Genomic DNA, 23,769 nt, shown 5'->3' on the forward strand with positions numbered 1-23,769 from the left:
TAAATCTCCATTTTATTTGACACAGTTGACTCAGAGTTTTCTGTTATTTAATGCCAAAAGAATCCTGAAGATAAAGAGGAGGCTTAAGGGAGGTGAAGAATTGGAGACAGAGCATAGGTAATTCTTTTGAGATGTTTTTTCTGGAAAGAGAGACAGAGAAATGGTCTGACAGCTGGAAGGGGATGAAGAATCTAGTGAAGTCTTTTTTAAAGATGGGAGACACAATAGCCAGGTTGTGTGTGTGTGTGTGACACCTACTGATGGGAATGATCCAATAGAAAGGAGAGAAGGCGGAGCTGCAAGCATTTTCCTGCCACCTCACTTAAAGTGCACAGCCTTTCCTGGAGTCTCCCTCACTTATCTTGCTGATGCCCCCACAAAAAAAAGGGCCACCAGTTCTCATAGTATTGTTTCCACTGTCTGACTGCAACTGCTTGCAGGATCCCTCCCTAGTGGTCTGTTAGTGGAATCCCTCCAGCCATCTCTGAGCTTTTTCTTTGTCAGGAGTAAAAGCAACAGCTGATCTCTGCAGGGTGGGTCTCTCTAGGACAACCTCTGCTCAAGCAGGAGTCCAGCTTTTTATTTTCTTGAGGTTCTTCCCAAGGAGTTCCCAATCTTTCAAAGTTTTACTTCCCCTCACAGGGAAACACAGGCTACCAGCTTGCAGTTAATTGTTTATCCTCCAACCAGAGCCTGCCCCTAAGCCCCACTTCACCCAGGGCTGCAGGCAGCTCAACTTAATGAAGTTTGTTGTTACTTAACCCCCTTGTTCCATAACATTTTACTTTCCAGTTACAGTTGCACAAAAGGACATGCACTCGTGTCTGTTGGAGTATAGAGTCCCTCTCCTCCAAGGTGGAAAACCTGGTCTTCACGTCATCTGCTTTCTCCCCTCCCTAGCCTACTGAAGTCACATACAACTTAACTTAGGGTACCAGGTCTTTCCCCAGGGGAACAGAAAAGTTCAGTCCCAGCTGGCTCTTGAGCTACATTTGACTGCATATTTACTGAACAACGGTGATCCAAAAGGGCATTGCTGTAAAGCATTTCCAGTAAAAGTATAAAAACAATGCAAAGGACCAAGTGAAGAACAATGTTGATTTGCCTTTCTATTGCTTCCTGTCCAGAGTAATGATTTGTTCCACATTTCACTTCCCCTACTCATTTAACAGTAAAACAAGATATGTAGCCTAAAATGTTTAGCACACAGGCTATTAGGTACGATTATCTTCAGTCATATAGGAACACCTGGTAAAAGCCAGACAACTGAGTTTCATTTCCCTATAAAATTTTAACAATTCGTTAACCAAAATGTTACAATTAACCAAAATATTTTAAATATCTAAAACCAGCTCCCTTTGTTGATTAAATTCAAATTGATTTACTAGTTCTTGTTTTACCACATTTTCTTACTAATGTAATTTTGGCTAAACTATAGACCGTGTTTAAGTAAAGAGAAACAAACCAGCCAAATACTCACTTTCTAAAATCTTCACACTTACCTGTCATCACTAGGAATGATACTTCCCACTTAGAACAATAACTTCAACTAAGTCACACTTGAAATTTTTAATGATTTAGAGTAAAGAATTTTAATACTAAATTAATTTACTCTCCGGGTTTGTTATATTAAAATTTGCACCTGTGCATACTTTAAGATTTAGCTGTCTCATTTCCTTTTTTAGAATAGGGCAGTTATTAATTAATTAAATATTTTTGTGATGATCTTTCTCCAGATGATGAGTCCTTGCAATGAACATCAACAATATATGGCTGTGTGGAACTCTACTCAGTGCTCCGTGGTGACCTAAATGGGAAAGAAATCCAAAAAAGAGGGGTTATATGTATACATACAGCTGATTCACTTCACTGTACAGCAGAAACTAACACAACATAGTAAGGCAACTATACCCCAATTTAAAAAAAAGAATAATAATTTATGGTTGTAGGAGACTCCTTTTGGGATTCTCCCCTGAAAACTGCCCCTTCTCATGGGGGTAATTGCCATATACATGTTCTTGCTGATTTCACTTTCCTGGCCACATTTGATTGGCCCAGAGACAGACACCCAGCCAAGCTGGGCCAATCAGATTTTCTCTTATGGTAATTTGGAATTGTATATAGCCATTCTAGTCAGGCTTTATGGGTACTTACAAGGATCGATGGGACAGAGCAGACAAAAAAGCAAAGGAAAGAAAAGAATGAAGCACACTCTCAGAGAGAACAGAAATAAAAGACCATGGAGCCTCAAAAAGAGAGGTAAGGAAGGAGAGACAGCTTGGTTTCTGGTGGCTTTCCAGCACCTAATCTGGTACCTCAGAGGCTCTCTTTCATTTGGTTCTCTGAAATACCCTTGTAGACTTGTGTCTTTATTTAGTTTATGAAAGTTTAAGTGAGTTTCTGGAACTTTGAATTAAATCTTCTCTAAAATGACAATGAAGCCCTCAGGGCCTACTAAAGTATAGAAAGCAACAAGAACAATGCTAAATTTCAACAATACACTTTCTTGAGTTCCTGGGTCTGATCTTTGTTTCTTTGATATGTTAAGCACTTATATAGACTGACTAATGCTTTCAAAGTGTTTCTGACCACAACACACAGAGTGACATCATCAAAATGGTGAAATAGGGCTTCCCTGGTGGCACAGTGGTTGAGAGTCCGCCTGCCGATGCAGGGGACGCGGGTTCGAGCCCCGGTCTGGGAAGATTCCCCCATGCCGCGGAGCGGCTGGGCCCGTGAGCCATGGCTGCTGAGCCTGTGTGTCCGGAGCCTGTGCTCCGCAACGGGAGAGGGCGCAACAGTGAGAGGCCCGCGTACCAGAAAAAAAAAAAAAATGGTGAAATAGGAGTTTTCTACTATCTTACCCCCAAAGGTCACTGATTCTGACAATCACCCATGGACAAGAGTGCCTCTGTGGAATTCCAGGAGTCCAATGGGGAAGTTACAGAACACAGTTGGAGAAAAAAAAAATCTTATGTTGGACACATTGATGAGAGTAAGAGGAAACAGTTTCACTTTACCTGTGTCACCCCTCCCCCAAGGCAGCACAACTCAGTGCCAATAGAGACCTACTCAGCCCATGATTTCTCCCACAGGAGAAAGTGAGAGTGTGTACCTAGCTTCCCCAGCTGTGTAAGATGCTGCCAAAGAGACCCACTTCTTTCTCACCACATCTAGAATATTTCTGAGTGCTGCAGGACTTGGGGACAGAAAGTGGCCGATAGACCAGCAAACGGGGCTCTTGGAGGGTATCAAAGGGACAGAGGTCCTATTAACTGTGTCATGGACTCCACCAGGGATACCTCACCTGCAGATCCCCCAAATGGCCCACAGGAGCCCACAATGCTCCACATGCCTCACCCACACACACCCTACCCCGTTGCAGGCTCCCTGTGTGCACACCCTGGAGGGAAGGGAGAGTGAGCCTTTGCAGACAACTAGTGAGCACACACAGAGAGCCAGCCCAGCACTTCAGGACTGAGAGAAAGTAAACAAACTTGTGCTTTAAGCTCCACCCTAGGGGAAGCAAACAGGAGGCTAAAAGCATCCAGCCTGGTTCTGCATACAATCTTAAGAATTACCCCCACCACCCCTTCCTCCATGTGAGGACAGAGCGAGAAGACACCACCTATGAACCGGGAAGTGGGTCCTCACCAGACACCAAATCTGCCGGCCCCTTGATCTTGGACCTCCAGCCTCCAGAACTAGGTTGCTGCAAAAGAGGAGGAGGAGGAGAAGGAAAAGAATAAGAAGACCATCAGGATTACTGAGAACGTCTTGGCCTGGTGATGGGAGCATAACCAGGAAACCTAATGATGCTCAGACGGGAGCTGCAAAGTGATGGGCATTCACTGTCAAGAATAGTTTTAAATTTTAATGAAGTCCAGCCTATCAAGACTTTCTTTCATGAATTGTGCCTTTGGTGTTGTATCTAAAAAGTCATCCCCATACCCAAGGTCATCTAGGTTTTCTCCTATGTTAACTTCTAGGAGTTTTATGTTTAGGTCTATGATCCATTTTGATTTGATTTTTGTGAAGCATGTAAGGTTTGTGTCTAGATTCATTTTTTTTTTCTGTATGTGGGTGCCCAGCTGTTCCAGCATCATTTGTTGGAAAAGCTACATTTGCTCCATTATACTGCTCCTTTGTCAAAAACAGTTGACTGTATGTGTGAGCCTGGGCTTTCTATTTTGTTTCATTGATCTGTCTGTTATTTCACCAGTGCTGTACTGTCTTGATTACTGTGGCTTTCTAGTAAATCTTGAATTCAGGTAGCATCAGTCCTCAATTTTGTTCTTCTCCTTCAATATTGTGTTGATTCTTCTGGGTCTTTTGACTCTCCTTAAAAACTTCGGGATCAATTTGTCACAATCCACAAAATAGCTTGCTGGGATTTTGATGGGAGGTTGTGTGGAATCTATAGATCAAGTTAGAAAGAACTGACAAATTGACACTTTTGAGCCTTGCCATCCATGAATGTAGACTGTCTCTCAATTTATTTATTTATTTGATTTCATTCATCAGGATGTTGTAGCTTTCTCATATAAATCTTTAAGTCTTTTGTTAGATTTACACCTAAGTATTTTAGTAGGGAGGCTGTTAATGTAAATGGTATCGTGTTTTTAATTTCAAATTCCACTTGTTCATTGCCAGTATATTGGAAAGCGATTGACTTTTATTTATTAACCTTAGATGCTATAACTTTGCCATAATTGCTTATTAGTGTCAGGAGGGTTTTTTTGTTGATTTGTTGGGATATTGTTAATTTTTTGCAAATGTATTTAACTTCTTAGAACAACAAGATATTTGAATGAAAAGGATTATGAAATTTTCACCAATAGAGGTTAAATGACTGTCCCAAGCTCAAATTAATGTCATTTCATCAGTTTTCACAGTGCTTATTTTCCTAGTTTCTTTGATGCTCTAGGACACTATCATTGAGTTCTTTGTGTCACTGCCAGCAGTTCTTTATAAACAGGGTAATCGAACTTGTTCTGCATTTAGATGGTCATGCACTCAATGTGAGGGGTGTTGATGTCTTGGCTGAAGATCTCCTCCAGGGTGGAAATTAAGCTAATTGTATTGTATTGATCGTCACATTCACGTTGTGAACTGTTCTCTCAAGATTCACTTCCCATAACTTGCACTAGAAATAAAGAAAACTAAACTCCACCAAAAACAAAAAATAAAGAATTACCACCACCAAGAAAGAACAAGAAATGTGGAGTAGAGATATCCATAGAAAAAGTCTGAGAAAGTGTCAGAATCCCTAACGGGGCTGACAGAGGTAGTTCTATTTCTCTCCCAAGCCAGTCAACAAGGACTGAAGGAGGTGACTCCTTCTTCAGATGCAAAGATAACAATGCAAGACTTAAACATGAAAAATCAAGGAAACATGGCACTATCAAAAGAATACAATAATTTTCCAGTAACTGACCCCAAAGAATTGGAGAACTGTGATTTGCCCAATAAAGAGTTCAAAATAGTTGTTTTAAGGAAGTTCAGTGAACTACAAGGAAACACAGAAACACAATTCAACAACATCGGGAAAACAATACTTGAACAAAGTGGGAAGTTTAAAAGAGAGATAGGAATCATAAAAAAGAACCAAGTAGAAATTCTAGAGATGAAGAATGTAATGAATGAAATGCAAAACACAATAAAGAGCATCAACAGCAGATTGGATCAAGCAGAAAAAATCTGCAAAGTAGAAGACAGGTCATTTAAAATTATCCAGAGAACAAGGGAAAAATGAACGAAAAAGTGAAGAAAGTTTAGGTGATCTATGGAACACCATTAAGATAATATTCTAGGCATTAGTAGAGTCACAGAAGGAGAAGAGAAGGAGAAAGGAGGGGAAAGCTTATTTAAATAAATAATAACTGAGAACTTACTAAATCTGGGGAGAGATTTAGACATACAAGTTCATGAAAATCACAGGTCCCCAAAATAGTTCAACTCAAAACGATCTTATCCAAGATATAATAAAACATTCTAAATTCAAAGTTAAAAAAAAATTTTAAAGCAGCAAGAGAAAAAAATCCTCACATACAAGGGAACTCCCCTAAGACTATCAGTGGATTTCTCAGCAAAAACCTTGCAGGCAAGGAGAGACTGAGATGATATATTCAAAGTGCTGCGAGAAAAAAACTACCAGTCAATACTTTACCCATCAAAGTTGTCCTTTAGGGCTTCCCTGGTGGCACAGTGGTTGAGAATCCGCCTGCCGATGCAGGGGACACGGGTTCGTGCCCCGGTCCGGGAAGATCCCACATGCTGCGGAGCGGCTGGGCCCGTGAGCCATGGCCACTGAGCCTGTGCGTCCGGAGCCTGTGCTCCGCAACGGGAGAGGCCACAACAGTGAGAGGCCCGCGTACCACAAAAACAAAAACAAAGTTGTCCTTTAGAAATGAAGAAGACTTTTCCAGACAAGCAAAACCTGAGAGAGTTCATCACCACTAGAACTGCCTTACAAGAAATGCTGAAAGGAATTCTTCAAGTTGAAATGAAAGGATGCTGTTAGTAACATGAAAATATACAACATGCTAGTAAAGGTATGTATACTGTCAAATTCAGAATACTCTAATATTAGAATATGGTGCTGTGTTAATCACTTAACTCTAATATAAAGTTAAAGGCCAAAAGTATTAAAAAAAACATATCAAATAAATAAATAAACATATCTATAATAATTTGTTAATGGATACACAATATAAAAAGATGTTAAGTTGTGACATCAAAAACATAAAATGTGGGGGGAGAGTAAAAGGGTACCATTTTTATATATGATCAAAGTTAAATTGTTATCAGCATAAAACGGACTGTTATATCCATAGAATATTTTGTGTAAGCCTATGGTAGCCACAAATTAAAAACCTACAGTAGATACACAAAATATAAAGAGAAAGGAATCAAAGCACACCATTATGAAAACTCATCAATTCACAAAGGAAGACTGCAAGAGAGGAAAAAAGGAACAAGGGAACAAAACAGCCAGAAAGGAAGCAACATTTCATAAGGCTATAGCTGCCAGAGATAGTGAGTGATTCCTCGGATAGATCTGGGCAAAGTAAATTGAAAACCATCTGGAAAGGATTCTCCATTCTATGTTCCATTAAGAACATTCATGGTTCATGGGAAGAGGTCAAAATACCAATGTTAACAGGAGTTGGAAAGAAGTTGATTCCAGCCCTCATAGATGACTTTAAGGGGTTCAAGACTTCAGTGGAGGAAATATCTGTAGTGGTGGAAACAGCAAGAGAACTAGAATTAGAATTGGAGCCTAAAGATGTAAGTAACTGAATTGCTGCAATCTCATGATAAAACTTTTCAGGATTTTTTTTCTCTCTGTGCCTCATTTTGAATTTGAATTGCTATGGCTTCAGGTTCACTGATTTTTCTTTCTTTTATAGTATCTTATCTGCTGTTAATCTCATCTACTACTTTTTCATTTTACATATTGTATTTTTCATCTTTAGAAGTTCCATTTGGATCCATTTTGCATCTTCCATTTCTATCTCAGGTGTTCCTTTACCTTCTTAACCATATAGAATGTATTTATAAAAGCTGCTTTAACATTTTTGTCTTCTCATTCCATCATCTGTCATTTCTGGGTCTGTTACTATTGGTTGACTTTTCTCTTGCTTGTGGATCATATTTTCCCACTTCTTTGCATAGCTGATAATTTTTTTATTGGATGCCCGACACTGTGAATTTTATACTTGAGTGCTGGGTTTTGTTTAATTTCCTCAATTAGTGTTGGATTTTGTTCTGGTGTACAGTTAAGTTACCTAGAATCAGTTTGTTCTTTTCAAAGCTTTCTTTGAAGGCAGAGCAGCCTTTAGTCCAGGGAGAATTTAGTCTCACTACTAAGGAAATACCCCTCTGGCATCTCTAGCTGATGCTTTAGAAATTATGAGATCTTTCTACTCTGGCTGCTGGAACACAAACTATGCCCAGCTCTGTGTGAATTTCAGGAAGTGTTCAATTTACTGCTTTGTGGTGATCCTTTCCATGGCCTCAGTAGTTTCCTCTCACACATGTGCAGGTCACTCAGCCAAAGGCTTAAGGGAATCTCTCTGAAAATATCCAGAGCTCTTTCTTTGTGCATTTCTCTCCTCTCCAGTACTCTGCCCCCATGAGTTCTAGCTACATTAACCTCTCTGAAGTCCAGTTTACATTTTTAGCTCAGAGAGTTCCTTCTCCCTGCACTGAGTCCATCCAGGCAGCACACTGAGTCAATTGTAAAACTCACCTCATTTGTTTTCCTTCTCTCAGGGGCCGCAGATCTGTCCTATCTGCTGACCAAATTCCAAAAACTGTTGTTATGTACATTGTCCAGTGTTCTAGCTATTAAAGGCTAGAAGGTAAATCCAATCCCTATTATTTAATCATGTCTGGAAGCAAAGTCAGCTCACGGAAATCAGACAGGAATCACCCCTTTTATTTAAAATACCACTAATAATTATGGCAAATATTATTAGTCAGGACAAAAAAAAAAGAAAAAAACCAAGGTAACACTACTATGTATTTAGCAAATACAAACATACTACCTATATTGTGCCAAGACTATTTCTGGTCATGCGAGTCTTATGCAGTTCTTTGAGGGTTGTAATCAAGAAGAGTAAAATGTTCCAGTCCTCAACACACAGGAGATCTTGGGGAACCTATGTACAGAAACCAGTGAGATGATGGTTCACTCTTCTCTGCCTATTTTAATCAACACTTAATCATGAAGTTACAATCATTGCTGCCCTCTTCTTCTTCATTTCATTACCACTAAAGATCCTATATATCATATTTTTCTTATTTTTAAGTGTATAATGTTCCTGCATGTTCACTACAGAAAAAAATCAGAACATACAGATAAACTAAAATGGGAGGAACATTCACCCAAAGTTTAGATAGAGATTACAGGAGATAACAATTAAAATACCGTAAGAGGGCTTTCCTGGTGGCGCAGTGGTTGAGAGTCCGCCTGCCGATGCAGGGGACACAGGTTCGTGCCCCGGTCCGGGAAGATCCCACATGCCGTGGAGCGGCTGAGCCCGTGAGCCATGGCCGTTGAGCCTGCGTGTCCGGAGCCTGTGCTCCGCAACGGAAGAGGCCACAACAGTGAGAGGCCCGCGTACTGCAAAAAAACAAAAACAAAAACATAAGATATTATAAAAAACTAAAACTCCTTGGTGAAATTTAATAAAACAAAACTACCAAAAATATGAATGACCATTTAAATAAATGTAATCATAATTATGAAATCTGTTTGATATGGAGATAAAATTAGGGAAAAAATGACAAATGAAATTGAATCAAGAGCCAAGAACCCAGGGCTTCCCTGGTGGCGCAGTGGTTGAGAGTCCGCCTGCCAATGCAGGGGACGCGGGTTCGTGCCCTGGTCCGGGAAGATCCCACACGCCGAGGAGCGGCTGGGCCCGTGAGCCATGGCCGCTGAGCCTGTGCGTCTGGAGCCTGTGCTCTGCAACGGGAGAGGCCACAACAGTGAGAGACCCGCGTACAGCAAAAAAAAAAAAAGAAAGAGCCAAGAACCCAGAAATAGATTCAAAACACCAGACGTGAAGCACCTACTACACAAAATAAGTAACACATATGAAACATTAAATAAATATTGGCAAATGAATTAATATTGTCTTTAACACACACTGTTCACTATTTTAAGCTGCAGGTGTATTAAAGAACTAAATATTTTAATAAAATTTTTATTTTTGTGTATGATAGGTAAGTTTAAGATTATTAAAGAAAAATAAAATGCATTTATATTATAAGAGATATATTTTATACATAGATATATACCAAAACCTCAGTGCAATGAAATGGAATAGGACCCAACCACAAATATGCAGACTGGGGAAAAGTATACAAGGCAAATGTGACTGAAAAAGCTCATAAAAATTCTGAGAATTTGAACCTTACATAAAAGCAGGTCTCAGCAGCCACCACAAATGTAAACATTTTTAAAGTATCATTATTGCCCAGACTTTGGAAATAAATACACCTAGGTGTCACATTTGCATTTCAAATTGGTCCAATTTTTCTTAGCACCAACTGGCAGGCTACAAAGCTGTTTACACATTTGACCTAATTATTTCACTTCTAGGAATACAGCACGAAAGAAGTTTGCATTCTGGGAAAAAGCTTTTATGCTAGTACTGTTTTGAATAGTTTAGACAAACAAACCTTAGAAAACTGAGAAACTTCAAAAACTACAGCTACAGTAAGTATTTAATCAAACTAAGACACTTTAGTTTGATGGAATACTATACAAAACCATATTAACAATTTTAACCACCTATTGAGCACTTGCTATGTGTCAAGTACTGTGCTGGGTGTTTTAAATATCCTATTTTGTATTTTCATTTAATTGCTTAATAGTCTGTATCTTAGGTACATATTTACAGATGGAGAAATTAAGGCTCAGAGAGGTTATGTAACGGGCTCTGCAATTAATAATAGCAGACAGACAAATCAGGTCTGTGACTCCAATACCTTTCAAAAACTCTTTCCACTTTATCATGGAATTGCAGGATCCAGATAGGGCAAACCCCAAAGTTTGTAGAAAAAGTCAGAAGACATAAACCTTTGAGACCCAAAGGATGCGGTATTCAAAATAAAATTCTCTATTACTGGCTGCCTATAGAGATCTTCCCAGGAAGATTTGTAATTTTTTTCCTTAAATTTATCTATTTTATTTTTGGCTGTGTTGGGTCTTCGTTGCTATGTGCGGGCTTTCTCTAGTTGAGGTGAGCGGGGGCTACTCTTCGTTGTGCTGTGCAGGCTTCATTGTGGTGGCTTCTCTTGTTGTGGAGCACCGACTCTAGGCTCGTGGGCTTCAGTAGTTGTGGCACGTGGGCTCAGTAGTTGTGGCGCACGGGCTTAGTTGCTCTGAGCCATGTGGGATCTTCCCAGACCAGGGATCGAACCCATGTCCCCTGCATTGACAGGCGGCTTCTTAACCACTGTGCCACCAGGGAAGCCCCAAGATTTGTAATTGTGATTGCTATACAAATTTTCAACACTGTACTCTTTTTTAATCACCTAAATACCAGTGTTTTTGTTGATGTAATACCATTTTTAATCAAAAGCTTCATGCACCCTTCTTGGCCCTCTCTCCAAACCCTTTCTCTGTACTTTCTCTGCCTCTTTGACACCCTTGTCACAAATCCTCCCTCTTATTCAATCAATTCCTGCCAGTCGCCCCCCTCCCTGCCTCTTCCCATCACATCTACCCATCCCCCATGCCTCCCCACCAAAGAAGCAGATCTCTCTGCTGCGGAAGGGACCAAGCACATCTTTCAAGAGCTGGGAAAGAGAATTCAAAACTGCTGCGACAAGTGGTCCTGAAAGCTCACTCTTGAGAGCTGAGCAGGGTAGAAAGACACTGAAGCCGGTGGATCTGGCAACTCCAGGAGACCACTATGACCACAGCCCCCTTCTCCAGGCGAGGGAACTGAAGTCCAAGGGAACAGCCACACCAGCAGCGACCAGTGGGATGTTTAAAATTTTTTTCTATGTGAAATATAATAAATACGTAGTTTCAATGGTTTTATGTTATTTCACAAATTCTGAGATAAATACAGAAAGACCAATATTGCTATTATGCAATCATAACCTGTACATGCATTGTTGATGAATGTAATTGCTTCATCAGTTTCTGTGAAGGGACCCAGAATGCCTTTGATATGTCGAAGACATGAATTTAAAATGTAACTGGTTGGGGAGGAACTGTAGATATTTAAATGATCTGAGAATCATCAGGAAAACCTTCAGATACAGATTGATAATGAAAGAGGAGAGAAAGAAACTACCCGCATTTACCTAGGACTGTCCACAGGAGAGAGACAGGACTTAATGAATTCTAATCCCTACAAAAGTGCACCTTATAGTGGAGGAGAAATTCTCCATGCTCTGTCATAGCCAAGCTAATGCAATGAGTGCATGTGCGTACGGGTTCACACACACACACACACACACACACACACACACACACACACACACACACACTGGGCTGAACTCAAGAGGTACAAACAGGAAATGGCTTTATTTTTCTCCTAACACTGTCCTTTAACTTGCTTCACCGGATCTCTTTTTTTAGCCCCTGGACAGAATCTCAGGAAGATCTTAACGTTTTTCAGGCTCTTGTGGTTATAGGAATAGCCTCTACTGGGAACCTTAAAAAATTCCAGTCCATAGTTAAGTTAAAAAACTCACATCCAGTTCAATGCTTCTCTCCACCTCCCCCTGAGGCTTGACCAGTGGCTTGGGAATCAACACTGGGTAAGAATGCATGTGTGGTCTGCAATGTCAACCCTTGTTTCACCTCATCCACCTCATCTTCTGGCTCTGCTAGGACTGGGTTAGGGGAAAGGGAAGGGGAAGGGAAGGGAAAGGTCTTTTAACTCAGGCTGGTGCAGTCTGTGGTCTCTCTTGACTAACTTAGTTGGCTGAGGTTCACATACTAGGTCTTTAGAGGGGAAACATCTGTGGGTTCTTCAGAGGCCATCGTAGTATCTTTGTAGTGCATGGTTCCCTGATGTGGGTGATGTCCTGTTCTCTCTGGTTAATCTACTACAATCCACCCCTGCATCTCCTGACCTCTGGAGATAACCACCACTTCCTCATACTGCTGGAGTCCTGACAGGTAGCCCTCTGGGACAGGACCCCAGCAAGGCAACTGAAAGCCCACTGCCCACTTCAGCTTCCATTTGACCAGGGAACTCACCATCCTTACCCCACCAAACTATTGCCCTCTCTCTAACTACACCATCATAGTCTTCTCCAGCCTGCCTCCTACTTTCAGAATTCTTCAGGCTGGAAGAAAACACTGGTCCCTAACCTCACTCCCAGGGTCTGTATGTCAGGCTTCCCTCAAACTCTCTTAGCCCTAAGCTCTGGTTCTATGGAAGCATGAGGGCTGTAATCCCTTGTCAGTCCATCAGTTAACCACATCACTCCCTCCTAGGCAGACTCTCAAATGAGCCCCCTTTGAAATCCTAGTCTCCTATGAGGCTGGAGGTGGGTGACAGAGGCTGATAGTCACAGGACCATCTCTGCCATCTTTTAGGAGGCCCTAAAGGTATGTCTAACATTCTTTAGAAGGGGGAGAGATGTTTATCACTGGCTTTGAGAATTTAGCCAAAATTCTGAGACATCAGAAAAATCCCATTTCATACCCTTTTATAACAGCAATTCAGTTCTATTTCTTGACATGGTTATTGGTTACTCAAGTGTGTTCACACTAAGAAAAATTCATTGAACTGTGTGTTTATGCTTTGTGTATTTGTCTTTTTGTAGGTTATGCTTGCATAAAAGTTTACTTACAGGAAATGATTCTGAACCCATTGTGTGTTGGATTCTGTGTCAAGCATTTTACATATCTTATCTCATTTAATCAGGCTGACTACCATTCATTAAGCACCTACCGTATGTCAACACAATGCTATATTCTCTCTTTTAATTTTTATTGTGATATATAACATATACACAGAACATGTTCAGTTTAACAAGTAAAGTGAACACACATGTAACCACCACCCAGATAAAAAAAATATATTGCCAGCACCCCAGAAGCCCCTCATGTATCCTTTCTTGGTAACAACCCCCTGCAATATTCTTCATATGAATAATTTGATTTAATCCTTACAACAGTCCTGGGAAATTATCAGTGGTTGCAAGCTGGAAAATCCCCAGAGCTCACCTAGATCTAAGATACATTTGAGTTCTGATCAGGCAGAGTGCAGAAACCCCACTGAGCACCTGGGTCATTCAGTAAAGACCCCAGAAGGGGTTTAGGTCTTTCTCTGTCTGACTTATTTCATTTAACATAATGCCCTTGAGGTTCATCCATGGATCAAGCATCTTAATCAGAAACTGAGTCTTAAGTCCCTGTTCAGTTTCTATGATACTGGGTTCTGCCCTGCTTTCCATACCCAGAGGCTGGACTAAGCTCTTGAGGTCCAGTCCCTGGACCTATAGCTCCTGCAGTGTTCTGCTTATCTCCTTAGCACTGAATTCCTAGATGTGCCTGGACACTGGCCACTAGAACTTACTCCTTTACCTGCCCCACCCTCATGAGTCCCTAGGCTCTGGTTCCAATCACCCAGGGTCTGGCTCACTCATTCATTCAACAAGCATTTATTGAGCACCTACTATGTACCAGGCACTAAGCAAGGTCCTGTAGACACAGCCATGGACAGGACAGACAGAGTCATTTTTCCAAATACGTTGTAGTCTATTGGGGGATACAGAAAAGTCATAAGACAATTACAGAACATTGTCATAAGTCCTATGAGCAAGCAGGTCCTGGAAGCTTTGAAAGTATAGAGGGTGGATGCTTAATTTGGACTTCAGGTTTAAGAAAGACTTTTTAGAGGTAATAAAATCAAAGCTGAGACTTGAAGGATGAGTCGGAGTCAGCCAAAAGGATAGGAAGAGTAGTAGAATGTTCTAGGCCAGAGGTTCTCAAAATGTGTTTCCAGACCAGCAGCATCAGCATCAACTGGGAACTTGTTAGAAATGCAAGTTCCCAGACCCTCCCCCAGACTTACAGAATCAGAAATTCTACGTTTTGGGCCCATCAGTATTTGTGATTCTAATGCATAGTATAATTAAAGAATCATTGACCTAAATTGGGGAACAAAATGTACAAAAGCCTGGAGGGAATGTGGCTTCCTTCCCCTACAAATCATACCACAGTTATGAGAACGATGATTCCAGGGCCTCATCTGAGATGGCAACTCCAGGCCATCCCTGGATAACAGAAGAACAGAATAGGAAAGGACTACCATTTGTTAAATACACCTATGCTTCACATAGTTTCTTTTATCTACTTCTCACTACATGCCTATTATCATGCCCTTTTCACAGATTTGGAAACTGAGGTTCAGAGACAGTAAGGAGCTTTGCCTAACCTCACTCAGCCAGTAAGTCCCAGAACTGGGATTTGAACCCAAAGATTTTTCTACACCAGCCTACTGCTTCCAGGGAAGAGAGCTCAAGATTGAGAGATGAGGACAAGATCAGAACATGGGTTCAGCTCTGGGTGAGCCATACCAGATAGGGTGGGGAAAGGAAATCCAAGTCTCTCCCTGTGTTCCCTCCTCTCAAACTCCCACTCCCCAGAGAGGACATGACCAACAGGCAAGAGCAAGGAGGCCAAGCTCTTCCACTCAGGTCTGAAATGGAAGTAAGGAAACCAAGTCCAGGTTTTCTCAGTTGAAAAATCCTTGTTAAAGCTTAATCATTAAAAAAAAAAAAAAAAGCTTAATCAAAGTCTATGTTTGAGACCGAAAGCTTGTTGGAAATAAATGGTATAATTATCTGGAAAGCAACTTGATAATATGTAGTAAGAGCCTTAAGCTTTCAGATGCTAACATAATTGTATCTGTAAACAAAACATAACCATGAGAAGAGTTGTGATATATTATTAAGAAAAAAGGTGGAATAAAATTATTTATTCAGTATGATTCCAATCATGTTTAAAATGCCAAATAAAAAGACTAGAAGTGAACACACCAAAATGTTAAGATAGTTCTCCTCCCATCTAATACTCACAAAAGAGCTTAAATTTAAGAGAATGATTTATGTTCCAAGATGCTCTTTATAGTATTTTAACAGCAAACTAGAAGCAACCTAAATAGTCCACATAATCAAAAGGGATAAATAAATTACATTTTGATCATGTGATAGAATATAAAGCAATTATCAAAAGTGACAGTTGAAAAAAGTATTTTTGCCAAGTCCTTGGCTCCTGCCTGCACTCCTCTGCCCTGGAGGCAGGGTCCAGATACCCTCCAAAATGATGGTGAGAGGCAGGGCCACAGAGGGCAAGAATCAGCCACCTCTTCTGGGGCTTCCAGGAAATTTTCAGTTATGAGATAAGGTCCTCGCTTTCCTCTCTCAGAGAACTCATGCCACTGTGTTAGGTATTAAATATGGACCCAGGGAACCCCAGACTAAATGGGGCTTAAACAGATTTAGACAGAATGCAATCTGTTTAAATCTGGTCTCTTGCTGGTTTAACCCCCAGCACCCTACACATCTTAGATGGTGAGTTTCCTGTAAGTAGAAATGTGACCAGTTGACCTCTGAATCCCTGAGGAGGAGAGCATCATCATTTCCATTGTCAGCTGTGATTTTATCAGGGGCTGCCCCTTGTTCTGCACTGGGGCAGGCCAGGCATTGGACTCTCTACACCCAGAGTCATCCAGCTGCCGCCCACGACTAAATCTGACCCATCATCTGCTCTGTACGTAGTTTTACTGGAACATACATACACAGACACACACACACACACACACACACACACACACACACACATACACACACAGTATATTTGTGGCTATGAGAATAGCCATGATATTTATTTTTTATTTATTTATTTTTTAAACATCTTTATTGGGGTATAATTGCTTTACAATGGTGTGTTAGTTTCTGCTTTATAACAAAGTGAATCAGCTATACATATACATATGTTCCCATATGTCTTCCCTCTTGCATCTCCCTCCCTCCCACTCTCCCAATCCCACCCCTCCAGGCTGTCACAAAGCACCAAGCTAATATCCCTGTGCCTTGCTAGCCATGATATTTATTAAGGAACAAATGTGGGGAAAAAATTATATATACAGTGTGATTCCAATTTTAAAATGCTTAATGAAAAGAATAGGAGGAAACGCACCAAAATGTTAAAATAGCTTCTCCCTCATCTAATATGACAATCCATTATAGTAATTATGCCCACTCCACAGGTGCAGAAGCAGGGTGATTGCCTCTGAAGAGTGGAATTGTGGGCGGCTTATTCCTTTTCTTTACCCTGCTTTCTATATTTTCTATAATTCCACCACTTGTTCTTATCCCAAAAGATGGGAGGCTGAGTCCTGAAGGAATAATCCAAAGATGATCCCTTATCCTCAAATGAATCCCCTCTGCCCAAAGGTACAGCCTGCCATCTGTCATGGGCCTCTGGGGAAGTGAGGATGCAGGTGGGCATTGGGCTTCCCTGAGAGGTCTGGTCCCTGCAGGCCTAGAAAGACCATCCTGTGCATGTAGCTGTCTGTAAAATTTAATTAATTTTAAAATTAAATTTAAATGCAAAAACCTGAACCATCCCTGATTAATTAAACTTTATCCCATTTCTTTTTCTAAAAAAACCGGATCCAGGGCTTCCCTGGTGGTGCAGTGATTGAGAGTCCGCCTGTCGTTGCAGGGACACGGGTTCATGCCCCGGTCTGGGAAGATCCCACATGCCACGGAGCAGCTGGGCCCGTGAGCCATGGCCGCTGAGCCTGCGCGTCCAGAGCCTGTGCTCCGCAAAGGGAGAAAAACCTGATCCAAGGAGGGCTGTGCCCTCCTCTCAGGGAAATTTGGAAATTCCCTGGTGCTGTCTCCAGCCCTGCAGCCTCCATTTCTGCCATATCCACTCCTCTGGTTCAGAATCTTTTTGTAAATCAGAGAACCCAGCTTCCCTCTGAGGGTTTACTGATCTGATACCTCTTTATGCCCACAGCTCCCCCGGATCCTGTCTGAGCCCCTTGGTGACCCAGCCCTTGGCTTCTGCCAAGCCCCTGATTCCCTGCTCTGCCCCTGCTGGCTACCCACCCAGCCAGCACACTCACACCAGCTCTTGATCTTGTCTTCAGCACACAGATAGACACAACATTTTGTTAGTGAAGGTAGAGATGCAAAGGAGTCAGATTTTATTTCTGATGGTGACATCAGCAGGAGTTTGTTTAGCTCCTGGCTAGAGTTGACAGCACAGAAACTAGCTCAGGCAATTCGAGTGCTCTCCATTTTTGCTCTTTCTCTTTGTCTGCACTTTCCACTGCCTCTCTTTTCCCACCAAGCTTTGCTGTTACCGTTAGATGTTGTCTCAAATAGAAGTTCTCTGATTCTGAGCGGAGTCAGACCCATCAGCTGGACCTTGAGTCCTCCAGCTCCCAGTGGTTCTTTAATAAAGGTTGAGAACTTGTGAAATAAACAGAGGGAAAGGTCTCTAGCAGCACTGGCCAGCTCCCTGCTCTGTAGGGCTTTATACATTACCTCCCTCTAGGTTGCAAATTCACTTTACACTCTAGGGCAAATTTCATTCCTGGGAAGTCTGAGGTACCTGGACCAATAATTCAGGCCTCTGTAACCTCATCTTGTGGCCAGTTCCACTTTGAACCCACTAATGGAATGGGAATGGTTTATAACCAAGGCCCTGTCTTGAAACCTCAGATGACCTTGATCCCCTTCTTGGGTTCCCAAGTCCAAGCCAGGTTGGCATCCCAGGGATATGAAAGCAGTTACCCTACAGAAGAGCCATGTCCTTCTTAAGTACTGTCTCAGATGCCTTGACAGGTGCTGTTGTGAAGTGTTGTGAGCAGAGGTAAGAGGACCCACCCTGGGGTCTTGGCTTACCTCTGGCCTAAGGTAAATGGGATGGACCTTGGGTGGTAACAAAGGGGTGTCAGCCAGACCTCAATGGGACAGGAGCCTTAGAAACTGATCCCAAGACCACCAGCTGCTGGGGTTCTGCCCCGCCTCCTATTGGGCTCTGAGAGGGCTCCTAAATTATGTTGGGTTTAGCCAGCAGAGGATATCTATGACCACAGTTAGGAGTCGGTAAGGCAAACTCAGAGTCCTTTCCCCTCAGTAATAGTCTGGGCTCCCCAGAGAAACAGAAGCAATGGGATTTATTATAAGGAATTGGCTCACAAAATTATGGAGGCTGAGAAGCCCTAGGATCTGCCGTTGGTAAGTCGGAGAACAAAGATGAATGGTATAGCTCCAGCCCAAGTGACCCAACAGCAGGAGAAGACTGATGTCCCAGCTCAAAGACATCAGGCAGAAAGAGAATTCTCTCTTACTCCACCTTTTGTTCTATTCTGGTCTTCAACCAATTGGGTGAAGCCTACAAACATTGGGAAGGGCAATCTGCTTTATTCAGTCTACAAATTCAAACGTTAATCTCATCCAGAAACACCTTAACAGACACACCCAGAAATAATGTTTCACCAAATGTCTGGGCACCCCATGGCCCAATCAAGTTGACACTTAAAATTAACCATCACACCCTCACTGGGCCTCAGTTTCCTCAAGTACATTGAGGAGATTGGATCTGGTGATATTCAATCTTATTTCTGGTTCTATGAATGGGCCTAGGCCATTCTGTAATCAGACAGGATAATAATGTTATCTAAAAGGTATGTGTTGTGAGAAGCAAATTAGATATGTAGGAAAGTGCTCTATAAAATAGTGAGATTATTAATATTATTAAAGTGCAAAGTTTATGTGATTATTATTGCTATTAATTATCATGTCCTCTCCCTGGCTTTTAACCATATACCCTGTTAGTTAATGCTACTACTACTGTCAGTTACATCTTGCAGCCCTACTCTTCCCTTACATCGTCACAATGTTTCACCAACCATCATCTCAGTCATTGTTAACGTTAGTACCTGTTTTAAGATGTAGGTTTCATTATTATTCAAGTATAGTGAGGCCAGCACAGGAGGAGGTGACTGCCATTGAAAAGATAACTCATTATTCAGAGTTCCCAAAAGGTAGGGGCACATCACACCACACAGGGCCACAAGGGGAAGCACTAGTGTGGATCAGGGGTCAGAAAAATCAAGGGGAAAATGTGGGCAACACCCTTTATTACGGTTTTCACAGGAAGGAATAGGTGAGGCAGGGTATGTAGGTTTAGGATTGTCTAGTTTGAATAATTTCAGCAGACTCTGGGGCGTTGGGGCCGTCTCTAGTTGCCAGGTACCTAGCCCTGAGGTGATTAGGACAGGGGAACAGTGGCCCAAAGGTGAGAGTCCTGGGAGCACCCAATAAACCAGGTGGTTGGGGTGTGATCTTGAGTTGGTTGGTTTGCGTTCCCAGGGGAATTGTTTGCTTATCTGTAGGAATTTCCTAACCCTGGGAAGACAGAACCTTCTGGTGTCAGCTAAGCTGCAAAAAGTGTCAAAAATAAAAAGACTTAACCCATCCCAATTCTTAATACATACCCTGACTAGGTATTAGTCCTTACTATCACAGTTAATTCAACTGAAACTGAGAGTTCACAGTTAAGAGAGGTCTTTCTTTCTCTAACCTTCATTTATTCACTCAACAAGCATATACTAAGCACTTACTATGTAATGAGCACTATGTTAAGCCCTGGGATACAAAAAAGAAAAACAGACAGTCCTTTTCTTAGGGGGTAACAAAATAAAATAAGTTTAAATGTCTTTAATAAACATTACAATAACAGGAAGTCCGGTGTTCCATAGTAGGAGAGGCCCCAAACACAGCCTGAAAGGGACGAGATTCCATAATGCCCCAGTATCCCTACCTCCGCACCTCCTCCAACTCCATAGTGTGGGGTTCAGGAACAGAGCCTGTGGCTAAAAAACTGAATAAATTTTCCTGTCTTCTCCCAACAGCTCCTCCAATAAGCTCCCTTTGAATAAAATTATTTTCCCTTTCCATTTCTGAGGACTAACCATAAGGAAATCATGTAGTAGAAGCAGAAATCTATATGCAGAAACTGATTCATTGCAGAGTTATTGAAATTGGGGGAAAAAATTTGATGCAACATAAGTATCCAAAACCAATGGAGTAGTTTAACAAAGTATAGCATATCTACCAAGGCACATTATTAAGCAAAAAGAACTGTATAATGATTCAGAAGGAGCACAGACCCCAGAGCCAGATTTTCTACGCTCCAGCCTTTGAGCAAACTAGTTAATGTTCCTGAATCTCAGTTTTCCTGTTTATAAAAGCGGGGGCTGGCTAATAATAGTTGCTACCTCAGAGTGTTGCTGTGGAGATTAAATAAGAAAATGCAGGTTAAGCACTTAATAAACACCTGGAATAGTGCTCAATAAATGTTGGCCATTACTGTTCTCATTATTAATATAAAGTCAAAGAAAACAGTTAATTGGGTGGACTTAATACACCACAGAAGATATTCCTCATAGAGTTTTAAGTTAAAAATATATATATTTATATAATAGTATATAATCAAATTCTGAGCCTATGTGAAATGTATATGAAATGTTTAAATAGTTGTATTGGTAGCATAATGGCATTATGAGTAATATTTTAATGAAATATTTACTTTAATCTTATTGCAAATTTCTGTTTAATAAGAAATGAAAAGGGGGATATAAAAATAAAATAAAAAGCAAGGGGGCTTCCCTGGTGGCGCAGTGGTTGAGAGTCCACCTGCCAAGGCAGGGGACCAGGGTTCGGGCCCCGGTCTGGGAGGATCCCACATGCCGCGGAGCAACTGGGCCCGTGAGCCACGGCTGCTGAGGCCCGCGCGCCTGGAGCCCGTGCTCTGCAACAAGAGAGGCCACAGCAAGGAGAAGCCCGTGCACCGCAATGAAGAGTGGCCCCGCTCGCCGCAACTAGAGAAAGCCCGCACACAGCAACAAAGATCCAATGCAGCCAAAAATAAATACATAAATAAATTAATTTAAAAAAAAAAATAAATAAAAAAAAAATAAATAAATAAAAAGCAAGGGAACACTGAAAGAAATTGTATGCTAAGAAATTCAAAAAACATCAATAAATTTGTCCTGGTATTCATATCTGCAGAGTTGATGAACCTAAATCATCTTCACTTGGGGGACAGATATCTTTTTTTTAGCATATAAAACTCTAACTCTTCTCAATATTTAGTAATAACATGCTGATGTAAGCTAGTTCCAAGCTGCAGGTCAGTGTCATTGGGTCTACCAAGAGGTGAAAGATCAAGACAGATCAGAGAGAAGGAAACAGAGGGCCACCTATTAAATGGTGATATATGAGAGTTTATTTTGCATGTAAGTATTAACTCAAATATGCAAAAATATGTATAACTAGCTATAGACACACTATAAATATAGATACAAAGAAATAAAAGATTGGAAATATATCGCTAACAGTAGCTCTCTTAGGGTTGGAAGATCATAGATGATATCCAATTTCTTCCTTATCCCTTCTAAAGTTTCCTACAGTTGGCATGTAATACTTTTAAATTTGGAGGAAGGGGACTTTAAAAACTATTAATTTCTTCTTTTTAAAGCAAGGGATTATTAGTGAGAAGGTAAGAGGGAGAGTGTGAGCCAGTAATGTCATAAATTCCCCAGTGCATGTGACTGTTTACTCCCAAAAGTCCCTGAGTTGGAAGTTAAAAATAGAAAGAGCTGAGGGCTGAATTTGGGGGGGTAATGAGTCCCACAAGAAGGGCTGTGAGCAGGGCAAACTGAGGTGAAGTACAGGAGCGGGGTGACTTGGGGAGAAAGGTGGGTGACTTGGGGAGAAATGTGGGTGACTTGGGGAGAAAGGTGGTTGACTGGGGTCCACACTTAAGAGTAAGGCTACATGAGCAGGGCGTGCTGGTCCAGGGATCCAGCTTGGAAAGGCTTTGTGGAGGGTATTGCTTCAGGAGTGGGAGAGTTGTTTTAAAGGTTCAGTAGAGAAACCGAGTTCAGTCTGATCACAAAGGAAGCAGCCGTGTCCTCCCCAAATCCCATTAGCCTATCAAGCAGGCTTTTCACTCCCAGAGCTGGAAACTGATTTCTGGTCATTCGCAGCCTCTTACAGCCACCCACCTCCTTCCCAAAGAATTCTATGTGCTCCCAGGAATGTCTTGATTTGGGTGCTTGTTGAACCAAAAGAACTGAAGTCCTTTCAGTCAAAAAAATACACAAGGGGCTTACCTGGTGGCGCAGTGGTTGAGAGTCCGCCTGCCGATGCAGGGGACACAGGTTTGTGCCCCGGTCCGGGAAGATCCCACATGCCACGCAGAGCGGCTGGGCCTGTGAGCCATGGCCACTGAGCCTGCGCGTCCGGAGCCTGTGCTCCGCAACGGGAGAGGCCACAACAGTGAGAGGACCGCGTACCAAAAAAAAAAAATACACAAACTTCCTGTACCTCTAAAACTAGACAGGCCTTTAGAAATAGTTCACCCAAACACCTTCATGGTGGAAGGCACAGTACTCCTTTTAGAGATGAGGAAATTGGGACTCAAGGAGATTAGGTGATTTGTCCAGGGTGACTGAGTAAGTTATGGCAGGGCTCCCCAGGATCCCTCTCTTTTCTATGTATTTTTTCCATTACCCCATGTTGTTCTTTGTTAAACAGGAAGAATCTTCCTTTGCTAGGATCTGTCAATGCACCATTATGTCCTGTCATAATAGTAATTATCATTATATTTTGACAAAATAATACTTAACCATTATGTCCTGGCTGAATAATACTTAACCATTTATTGAGGTCTATGTGCTCTTTTCATAAGCATTTAATTCTCATAATAAGAAGGTATTATTATGTTTCACACAAAGAAGCTGAGCTTCAGAGCAATTAAATAAACCATCCACTGTCACCCTGACAGTGGTAGCAGAGTCAGGATCTGAACCCAGTCCATCTGAATCCAAAGTTACCTTTCTGATTCTCCATAAAGAAACACTGTTGGCTATATATACACAATGGAATATTATTCAGCCTTAAAAACGAAGGAAATCTTGCTATTTGCAACAACATGTATGAATGTGAGGGACATTATGCTAAGTGAAATAAGCCAAACACATAATGACAAATACTGCATGATATCATCTGTGTGTGGAATCTAAAATATGTTGACGCTATAGAAGCAGAGAACAGAACGGTGCTAATAGGGGCTGGGGGCAGAGGGACAGAAAGATGTGGGTCAAAGGATGTAAAGTTCCAGTTATGCACGATGAATGAGTTCTAGAGATCTAATGTAGAACAACATGGTTACAGTTAACAATATTTTGT

The sequence above is a fragment of the Phocoena phocoena genome, chromosome 4 (assembly GCF_963924675.1).
Source record: "Phocoena phocoena chromosome 4, mPhoPho1.1, whole genome shotgun sequence".
Classification (NCBI taxonomy): Eukaryota; Metazoa; Chordata; class Mammalia; order Artiodactyla; family Phocoenidae; genus Phocoena; species Phocoena phocoena.